Genomic DNA, 12,124 nt, shown 5'->3' with positions numbered 1-12,124 from the left:
TCTGGAATTATTTCTTATGTATTCGTAAAGTCTCACGTAAAACTCGTTTTATTTTCATCGAGTAAGATAATTATGATATATGTCCTACATGCGTTTACTTGTAGTCCAGAGCTCAAAAATCATAAAAAAAACTTCTTAATCAGCATTGTACGTGCATTGTACGTGTAATTAAATGTATGGAAAGTAAGTAAAAGATACGTCTTATAACACTTAAAACATATATATACGCGGTACTTCAGTATTAAACGGAGGCCACATTTTGTCAACGCGCTGCGGCGGTTATGTTAGGTTGGGTTATCATAATAGAAAGTATCGTTCGATTCATAACGAAGCGAGGAAAGTCCTACACACATAATATTTACGATAACCCAACCTAACATAACCGCCGCAGCGCGCTGACAAAATGTGGCCTCCGTTTAATACTGAAGTACCATATACGCTAATACTTTTAACTCACAAGACGGTAACGAACAATACGGTAAATATACATAAAAGATGGTAAGTGGTGATCAAATTCGACTGGACACTCCAATCATCATCAGACCCCATAGGCGAATGTTCATAACTGAGAATGTGTTTTATTTTTTTACTTTCCGTAAAAATCATTAATAATAAATCCGAGAACTCAAGCAGCAAGAAGAACGTTTTTAAACTCTGCAGTCTTACTACCACTAGTAATCACAGCTTTGCATGGCTGGCAATAATGGCATCCGTCGTGACCGTCTTGACAAGATGATGTTTCCTTCCAACATCCTAACCAAACATATCCAATTTCCACAGAAGTGTCCACAAGTGTTGTTCTAGGTGGAACCTTACTATGATACTCTAGCTCCGGGGGTCTTTAGGCACACGACAATCGCAAACGCCCCCGGGGGCAACGCTAATCCCCCCAGAGACTTTCGAGGAAGATCTGTCAATTAGGCCCAGGTCTGTAAACACTGACAGAGATGAGCCCTAGGCTGATCAGGACCTTTCTAACCCTTTGTTGGAGATGACTTTTGCCTGATGGAAAGTGACTTCTTGACGTGAAAGGCCTGTTTGGTGATTAGATCAGTGGGGTGTTAGGTCTAATGTTGTTTTAGGCTGTCAAGTTTTGGTTACAGAAGTGTTTGGGGGTTCCTCAGAATAGTGTCATAGGATGAAAAAGTAGAAAGATTTGAACCTTAAGCTACTGTAAGTTCTTTTTACAAAATAAATATTTAGGTTTTATAAAAATATACATACAGAGTGTTGAAAAAGTCTTAACACATAAAAAATGGCTTAAGATAACATTTTGCAACTACAACATATCATTATGTAATGACTTTTCTAGCAAGAAAAGAAATCAAAATTTTGCCTCCCTCCATCTTTTAGGGTAGATAGAAGACAACTAAACATTTTCAAATGTAAACACCCATGTTTGGTGTGATTGAAAATTTTGTACAACCATCCTGTACATAATGGCGGCCAAAAACACTTTAAAAATAGATCTGGAATAAAAAATCGAACACCGTCTATTACAGACACGAAATGTAAGCATGTTCTGTTTTAGGTTGTACAGAAGTTGATGTGGATGTTTAAAGTTTTTCTCAATAGTTATCTGAACTCTTATTTATTATATGAATAAAAATTCAAGGTCAGATTACATTTTTTGTTTTATTTTGGTTTATTGATAGCCTAATTTATGTAGGTAAAAATTGTTTTTCAACATTACAAAATGCTTATAAATACTATAACTTAAACTCTAATACCAATTTTCAAAGTATGATTAATTTTTACGTCTGTTCAAAGAGATTCAACAATAACTTTTCTAGCAACAATGAATTGTGTTAAAAAATAGTTACTGTAAAAACCTTGTTGTAAATCAGCTGTCATTTGTAATCCAGTGTACCACATTAGCTTTTAACATGTCTTTAAACCTATATGTCCTTTTGAATTTTAAAGTGTTTTAGGCCGCCATTATGTACAGGATCGTCGTAAATGTTTTCAATCCAAACTACACCAAACGTTTTCTTTTAACAAGACCTTTAAAATGGTGAGTCACAACATGGGTCTTTACATTTGAAAATTATGAGTTGCTCCCTATCTACTCTAAAAGGGGGGGGAGGTGGGCAAAATGTTGATTCCTTGCAAAAAACTACAAAAGTTATCATATATTGATATTTTGAAGTTGCAAAATTTAATCATAAATTATTTTTGGGTGTGTTAAGAATTGTTCAACGCCCTGTATATTTGCCTTATACAAATGAATATTATAATGTGTTTACAAACGCCGTTAATAACATTCTAATATTACATGACAGCAGTATTATTTATTGGGAAGCTAAAGTCAATTACATAATTTTTCTTTCACTTAAATTAAGAAACGTAAATGTATGGTCTTCATAAAAATTTATTTCAATAATAGGCCTAACTATTTTGTAAGAGTTTGAGATTTAATTTTTCTGGTGAATAAATATAAGTGAATAAGTATAAAATCAGGTTACATGAAAGATCGTCAAAACCATAGTTCTCATTCTGCACAACATTTTGAATTCATAATTACTTAAACATATTATTTAGTTTACTTTCACATTTTACGAGACATGTTCCCGATATGTAAAGTAAGTTTTAATACATCATGCAATGAAATGAAATGAAATAAAATGAAAATCCTTCTTTATTGAGGCGAACTTAGGACCTCATGGTCCTTTCTTACAGTTAACCTCTAAAAAAGTAATGATAACAACAAAATATTAACAAAAAATACGACACAGTTTGTAACAAAACAAGTTATAAAATATCATAATTTATTTTATGATTATTTTATAATATTATAATTTATTTTATTTTATTTTATGCAATCTATTAAAGCGTATTGTCATTGGTTACTTAATTCAATCAAAAGTCAAGAGAATTTAGGAATGTATATTTTCTATTTTAAGAAAGAAAGATGTCATGAAATAAATTTTAAAATGAATCATCGTCGTACTTAAGTTCAGAACATAACATCCTTAACGATCTATTCTTATAATTAATTGTAGTAATTGAAACATTTACAGTTTATTTATTAAATATATAAAAAACAATGTTTTGTGGAACTGAAGTTTGAATGAGTCATCACGGTGGTTTGCTATACTGCCAGGACATGGACAAAGGACGAGCAAATTGTAAGGACCTCTGTCACAGTGCAGTCCCAGGGGGTGACAGGATGTCAGAGGGATATCTCGCTGGTCACAACATGGGGCTGCTCTGGTCCTGGCCTAGCAGGGTGGAAACTGCAACAAGTCTAGAAGACAAAGCAACGGATCTTTCCAGCTCGTTTGAAAGTACTAAAAGTTATTAATTAATTATTATTCAAAGAATCATTGCAGAAATTTTCCATCGTGATTAGTAAAATAGTATATTATTAAGCTACATGGCCGCGAAGTGGATGTTTGCAGTTAATCACGATTGTTCCCACTCGGGATTTCATATATCGTCAAAACATTCATGGACGATTCGCTTCCTTATCGTAACCCTACCAGCAACAAACTTGTTTTCTCTAATCGTGATGTAAAATGGACCTCTGGTTTTAAACCCTGTTTTCCATTATAATCTAAAAGTCTTACAAATGGTGCAATTCATAACACAAGAAATCTAATAATGTAGTGATAACCATAAAAGGAGAAACGGTAAAAGCTAATATTAAACTAAATTAATACCGTAATAAACCTCTTTCACCGTCAAAGATGACAATAAACCTATTCACTGAATCAAACGACAATAGACGCGGATACACGGTTTAAGTCCGTCTACGAGCGTGTCTTGGCGGGAGTTTGACGCCCTGGGCGGGAATGGGCGGATATCACGATAAGATCCAGAACTACCTCAGGCTCTGATCGTGCACAAGATGCAGCAGAAAGATGAGATACGAAATACATTTTTTCTGATCGTGCTGCGATATAAGTCGTCCGAACTTTATTGTAACATTGCTGGTTTGAAATCAAAGGATATTTTTCAATTGTTTTTAATTTTTGAAAATATGCTCAGTACAATTGAAATCATTGCAAAGATTTCTTTAAAATAAACTATTTGATAGTTAATTTCACCAGACTTATCGTTTAAAAACAATCGTTGAACGTTTAGGCCGACTACATATGCAAATCGCATAGAAAAATTCTGCAACAGAGTAGACATGCAATTTACACTTCGCTATAGGTGGAGACGACGGAAAAGTACAATTAAATTCACATTTTCCCACCCCATGAAATACAAGCTAAGAACAAAAGTTTACAATGAAAATACCTGGAAGTAGGAAACGTTCTTGGCATTCAGATTGCAATTGGTTGAGTGAGTGGGTACGATTTAAAAGGTAATTGCAAATCCATATATAAATCCCAAAGTACACATGAACTTTTGAGAAAACTACAAGTGACACCCCCATAAGTAAACCTTGCGCAAAACCATCCATTATTTCATAAATTAATTGTCCTTTAAGGTCGTAATTCCTTTCTAAAGGGAACTTTCAATATACCTAATGTTAAAAATTATTCAGCTGTACTTTTTTGTATGTTATTCTTTCAATTTATTACCTTATTAAAATCAGTTGTGATTATTTGTTTGTATTACTGTATTCTGTGTTGTTTATTTTAGGTTATCTTAACCAATCAATAGTTTTAATACTTATGAATTCAAACGGGCTGAAGCCCGTGGGTAACAGCTAGTCTATATTTAAGCAGAAAGATCTCAAACTTAGAAAGATTTACAAGAAGATTATTGTAACACGTATAAGACAAATTTTAAGTGGGTCGGGGAATAAAGGTAACGAAGAAAAGAGAGAAAAGGAGATGTGGTTCCCAGGGAGTCGTACAATAACGTACAACACGTCCTCGAGTTTATTTGGAAGTTAATTGGATGGTATTTGGCCACCGACGTACGTGTCCAAGTGTACGGTAGCGACCTCCCGCGGGATAGCAGAAACTCTCCCATACATTAGTGCACAGACTCGTGCATGCATAGACCGCCATCTTGTGGCCGCCATGTGTAATCGTTATCTACACTAGGTCTCACGGGAAGCTAGGAAATACTCGTTACCATACAAGACCGTAACTGGATTTGTAGGATTTCACCAAGGCTGGGATGCGAGGGTGTAATTTACAGATTTTCTTTTGACGAGTTCGTGATGGTTGGTTAATTATAAATTTGCGTTTTGAGATTTGGGATCAAAAATAAATACGCTGTGGTGTTTTAAGTTTAGTTTTATTAGGTATATTATTGTTTAGGTTGGGATATCAGTGCAGGGGGTTCCGGTGGGGAAATGCTTCTTGTCTGAAATACATCTTTTCAATATTTTGACTTTCAGATGGCTATCTTCCTATGGACTTTGATGCTAAGCCTCGGTATTATTGCTGAAAGCCTTTTGGCCATTAATTGGATCTAAAAGTGAACCTTTAGGACAATGGTTTTACTCCAACCATTTGATAATCTAGGTTCCATTAGGGTTATAACCTTACCAAGAGCACTTTAAATGACTTCTGGAAAAAAAGGTTTGAACTGGGCTGTACTTTGTCTTACATAGTTGGGTATTTAAATCTTAACATTCTACACACGTATATAACAGTCTATTTATACAAAAGCATTTTAATCAATTTATATTTTCATTTTTAGATCTCGTAAAATGAGTTTATTTGATATCCAGTATAAATTTACTCTCCATTCATTTTGTGAGTCTTCCTTTTTCACTAAAAACTTATATTTAATGGTTTATATGTTAATGTAAATATTTACAGGATTTATTTTAAATGAAAAAAAATAACTGGTACCTCAATATGTGCTACTTTTTATTTTTCATGGATTTTCTCAATCATTGAATCATCATAAAACTTCAAGTTTTAAGCAACGTTTGTGAATATTAAAACTTATTTTATAACTGATATTATTTACTAACTAGCCAGCAAATTAAACCACCACTAATAATCAAATAGAATAGACAATCAAGTGTGAGGAAACACGCAGTCTACAATTATTTCAAAATCAATTATGGTACATTTTAATTTTTTTACACAAACTGATTTTCAGAATCAAAGTTTTGCTTGGATACCTACTCCAATTGATAAGTTACCTAATTCATTATCGCTTTCACCCAAGGCAATTTATTTCTCCTTTGGCCTTTGCCGATTTGCCCCATGTTCTAATCCCGTTAATCCTGATGCCCGGTTTGGGCCGACGGGCGACTAGAGGTACTGCATGTAATTATCCGACTATATATCAATATGGCTCAGGCGACAATACTGCCTAACTACCTGCAGACGACGCTACAAGATTTATAACTCGTATCTGAATTATCAGCTGATCTCCTGACGGAGATTTTAAGGGTCTTTTGGAAAGTTCGGTTTGGGTATTCAAAATTGGATAACCGTTGTATGGTTTTGAGTGAATGAATTTATACCATAAATATTTATTTATATTTTACTAGTTGTACAGCTCTAAAACACGGAGATGTAACATCATCATATAACTTTTAGGGGCCAAACTAACCTATGCTAGGAGTAGAAAAGCAAAAACCCTGGCTATTCTTTTATTTCTTTTACTTTCTTCTAACTGAGTTTGGAGGGGGATGACGGCGCGGAAAAAGTTATAGCCTACACATTTAACAATCAAAACACTTACTATTGATTATAGAAACAATCCTCATTTATATAAATTAGTTTCATTAATTTATCTTTCCGTTTTGTATCAATTATCAATCATTGAGATGGGGACGCCACCTAGGTGCGTATTTTAACCCAAATATGAGTGAGGGATGAGTGTAGAATGGTGTGAGATGATCTGTGTAGCTTTGTTACTGACTAAAATCAGCGGTTGTATTAGTCAGGATCATCTATATATATAAAAGTACCCATGAACTTTTGAGAAAACTACAAGTCACACCCCCATAAACCATATACTTAAAATGTTCGTCATGACGAGAAACCTTGCGCAAAATTATCCATTATTTCATAAATTGGAAATTGGCCCTATAAGGTCGTAATTGCTTTCCAAAGGGAACTTTCCATTTACCTAATGTTAAAAATACCTCAGCTGTTATTATTTGTTTGTATTACCATTACTGTATTCTGTTTTGTTTATTTCATCTTAACTTAACCAATCAATAGTTTTATTAATACTAATGTAGTAAAACGGGGTGGAGCCTGTGGGTAACAGCTAGTTTATTTAAAGCCCAATGATCAGGAACAGCTGGGTCCAGTTTCGAACCATCAAAAAGCTACTGACTTTTCTCAGGATCGAACCGGCGACCTTTTGATTACTAGGCGAGCACTACAACCACTTTTGTAATACTTATTAACTTGTAATAAGTATAACAGGTATAACAACTATAACGAAGAGACCCATGCACAAAATTCGCATTTAATATGGTCAAAATGTGTCTCCGAGGCATAACTAATAACGCAATATCCTTTTACCTTTCAAATATGACTTTATAGCCGAACAAATTAAATTTAAAAGCTCATAGGATGAGAATAATTATAGTAATAGGAAATTTTGTTAGAAAACATGGTTCCTAATATGTAATAACACTTTGTAAATATGTATTTACCCAATACGGTACTTTCCTGTTAAAGGGAACATTCATTATTATCGATGATTTTTTTTCGATACATCGATATTTTTGTTTTCTTTTACAATACATTACAAATTGACAGCTGATCTTAAGGCTGAAATATGGTCTATTATATGGATTAAGAAATGAAATTCTTCTAAGCTAACCTAACATAACCAACCAACCTTTCTGTACCACTTATAAATTCCGTTTGATAACAGAAAAGGTGAGTGGAGAATATTAAACGGAGTTTTTAAATGTTACAGCAAGTTTGGTTAGTTTTGTTAGGTTAGTTTAGAACAGTTTCATTTTAATATCTATTTTTTTTAATTATTGTTTGTTGATTCTGAACAATATTTATATAGGCTATCGTAGCTGTCAGCTGATGTTTCAATTTGTTAATATCGATATATGGAGAAAAAATCATCGATAATAATGAATGTTCCCTTTAACAGGAAAGTACCTACAATACATCTGTTGTGGATATAATATCAATACAATATAATATGTCTGTTGTAGATATGATATAAATAAAATATAAATATAAATAAAGAGTATAGCCTAATTTACGTACCTCGATCATGTTTTAATTACCAATAAAAGTAGCCAATTTAATATTTACTTACATAAAATGTTTTAGCTGTTGTTAAAAACCAAGGTAACCAGCTGTTAAACTACAATTAATGCATTCACATTTAAAACTCTTATAAAGAAAGTGAATAAGCAGCACTGAACCTTTGAACGCATTCTCCAGAAATAAAACAAAGGCTAGGGAGGTGAAGGCCTAAAAGTAATTGACTCAGTAACTGGCCATTCGTCACTCCCCTGGATCATAAGCTTTAAAATAACACCTCAATCATAAAAAGCTGTTCAGCAGAACAGGCGAAAAAGGGAATGTTACAGAGAAAACCCTTATGTTATTAAGTATATAGATAGATAGGTGTATGGCATGGAATCTAAATAACAATTGTAGGTATGTGATCGTTGGTAGGTATAGAATGTAAACAAAAAAAGTATACAGGGTGTCCCGGAACTCTCTACCAACATTTTAGGGCATTGCTCCTGGGTAAGAAACATACCTAAATACCATATTTAAATTGCCTGGAAGTCCTTAGTTACTTACACAGCCATCATTTTGTTTTTTTCAGTTATTATAATGAATGGTTAAACATGCGAAATTGAAACTTTGCAAAAACATTTATGACAACTAGACAAAGCTACCAAAAAAGTATGACGATATTTCCGATTCACAAAACAAAATGGCGGCCATTCAAAATTTTGTTTTTTTAAATACCTCGAAAACCGTTTATTTTACAAAAAAATTACAAGAATAACTTTCTTAAGGAAATTTTAATACAAATCGATTGACACCTTATTTTTTAAGATTAAACGAGTATTAACTGAGATATGGCAGTTTTAGTGATACGTGACCGCTTTCAGCATGCGCTGCAACTAATATCCGACAATTTTTTAAATAAAAAATCCAAGGCACTTACCATTTTACTTTTTTTGATATCTCTTATAGTTTTCAAATAAAACGGCTGGCACACTTATATCAATCACCCTGTATATATGAATTGTTAATGTTACGGGTTTCCTTATTGAATTTGGAAACCAATCCAACAATATATATTTGCGAAAGCTATATCTCAAATTGGCCAACAAAAATATCATCGGAGCATATTCCGAGGGAAGTTTAACATTTGATGATGATGTTTATGTTGACGTAGATTTTTATTTTATTTTATGATATCTGGGTTCAAGATACAGTGTGTCAAATTTCAACACTGCTAGTTCCGTAACCAACATTCAGGCATACAGAAACCAGGTCTTTTTTATGCGATGTTAAATTTCTGTATAACATCTTTGGTTGGTATTTAACATGATGCACGCAAAACAGGTATAACAAGACTTGTAATGTAATAAAAACTTATGAACATCCGTATCACGGCAATCTTTGAATTTGCAATCGATATTATGGCTATTCGGTCACCTAATTCCCTTTCCTAATGACACATTCAAATTCTTAAAACAACGCTTCAAAACAGGCTTCCATCACGTCTTCCCCGACTTCCAAGAAATCTTCGTTAACACCCGTAAGTGAAAGCGTAATCTCGTAGTAAAATAAGCAATTACGCTTCTCCAAGGTGGTACGTAGCGAGGTGTAGATCTCGCCATCCCCAGTCGCCTCACGTCCTGAACAATTAATTTGTCAGCCCTAATAGCCGCGGACAAGTGATTTAATGCAGATTAAACCAATTCCATTAACATTCAATTACAAGATTTGTTTGGGTAGCTGGACTACCGCGCTACGCCAGACGCCACGGTCGCTACGCCACTAGGCTACGCCACTACGAACCGCCCAAGTGATTTCACGGCAATGTAAACTCGTTCCGGGTTTGAGCCCCATGCTTTTTCGATTTGGAAATACATGGGTTAATTTGTAACGTAGCCTCCAAATCCATACAAAACATCTATACATTGCAATTTTCATACTGTTTCCATGAAAACATACAATAACATTATTTTCATAACTTAGACGCTTTAAAAAATCCAAAGCAGAGCCGGAGTTAATACAACAACTGTTATAGAATCTTTTTTTCTATAATCACTGACATAGTTTTAGAATAAATAATCCATGATAAAAGGTTAGATTAAAATAAACCTACCTCATAGTTATGGAAAATATTATATTTAATTTCTTTGTATCAGTTGTCTGAAATTGTGAAATATGCAGTTTAGCAGTTCTTCTTGTTTAAATTTAAATGTCAAAACAAATATAAACAAACATTGTTAGTGTTCTCATCGCACCCATGGAGACCAATCAATATTTACTTTTAAAATGTTCACCTCAGAACTTTTAAAGCCAAAGGGGCAAAGCCTACGATCAGTATCGAAATGTGAATGGTTCTATAATGGTCCTTGGTATGGTAACTATATTTTTGTAAAATATAAGCCCAGTTGGTGCAGTAGTTTTTGCACCTATTAGTAACACACATACAGACAGACATTATTAGATTTTTATATAATAGTATAGATCAAATAGAGTATTATAACTATAGAAATAATGTGTAATCGTCACTGTACGCGAATGCGAACGTGATTCACTTGTACGTGATATCACAAACGATGTCAGTAATAACTACAATCTGTAATTACAAAAGTAAGATTTATTTTTACAGAAGAAATTATATTGTGTTTATTACAAACAAAAACATCAAACCAAACTTTTTTTACATTTTAAAACAATCCAAACCCATGACTTTAAGAAGAAATACTGAACACCAAACAGTCTTTCAATAACAGTGAAATCTTGTATTTTTTTGTTGTTATCTTTTCATTCTGCTCATGTGCTTAAAACACATATTTTGTAAATGGTGTATCCGTTGATATGAATAAATGAATAAATGAAATGTCTTTTAGCAAAACTTCAAAATAGATATTGAAGTGTTTTAAGCAATAATTAATTTTTATGCATAATACGACAAATTAAAGTTTGAAACTGATAAATTGTTAGTAACATAACATTATTACGGAGTAGTTCATTTTATGACATTATGACAATTATGACTTTATCAACATTATGACTTCATTTTAGGAGTAGTTCCAAAACAATATAAGTGTACAATAAACCATATCTGATTTCTATAAATTAATGGAAGTTTGGATTATATCAAATAAATTTGGGACCTGTATTACGGGACTATTGGGCACCCATTGGTACAAAATGAAACCACTTTTAAGACAAAATGTTTAACTATTGTACTTGATCTTCAAGAACAGTCGATATTGTTAAGAACTATTAACCGTGCAACAACAATCCTTAGTTTATAGTGGCTGATTCTCACACTACTTTCAAATAGCAGGATCAAGTAAGGATAAATAAACATAAACATATAATTATCAGAATTATTGTGACTATTAAATACCCCCGCCGCAGCAAACCTGCCGACTAAGCGAATTTCCATTTGTCTGAATTGATTTTCAGTTAAATATATTTTAATAACATTAGGTTTAACGAGTACCTAGGTTTGCTGCTACAAGGAAACTAATAAAGTGTGTTTTTGAGTAAAATATTGATAGCTTAGTACAAAATAAATAGCTTTGCCAAGTTTGATCAAAATATATCCATAAACAAGCAAACTACAACATTTGACAATATTCTCCATAAGAATAACATGGGAATTTTAAATTTACAATTTTTTAAATTTTCTCCGTTACTAATAATTGAACAAAAATTCTTTTATATACTAAAATGTTTGTTTTTTTAAGCTCTTTAAAAAGGTCTAAAGAGAAAACGGGAAATTTTGTGTTTTGAGGGTCAAAAGTGAGAAAACCATATTTTATCCCATAAAACCCCCCGTAAAGCCCCGTTCCCATGGTCCGATCGTGCTGGTTCGCAAACTCATTCAAGTTTATCCCGCTTTACACCTTTAAACCAAATTTCATCAAAATCGGACAAAAGTTACTCAAGTTATCGCGTTCACGGACGTATATATATATACATATATACAAATTTGAACGAATGGTGTTTTTGGTCTCTGGGGACATCAAAATGAAAAAGTAAATCGGTCCCGGGTCTAG

The sequence above is a fragment of the Macrosteles quadrilineatus genome, unplaced genomic scaffold (assembly GCF_028750875.1).
Source record: "Macrosteles quadrilineatus isolate MER2022 unplaced genomic scaffold, UCM_ALF_1.0 Scaffold_3__2_contigs__length_128488019, whole genome shotgun sequence".
NCBI lineage: Eukaryota > Metazoa > Arthropoda > Insecta > Hemiptera > Cicadellidae > Macrosteles > Macrosteles quadrilineatus.
This window is presented reverse-complemented; position numbering follows the sequence as displayed.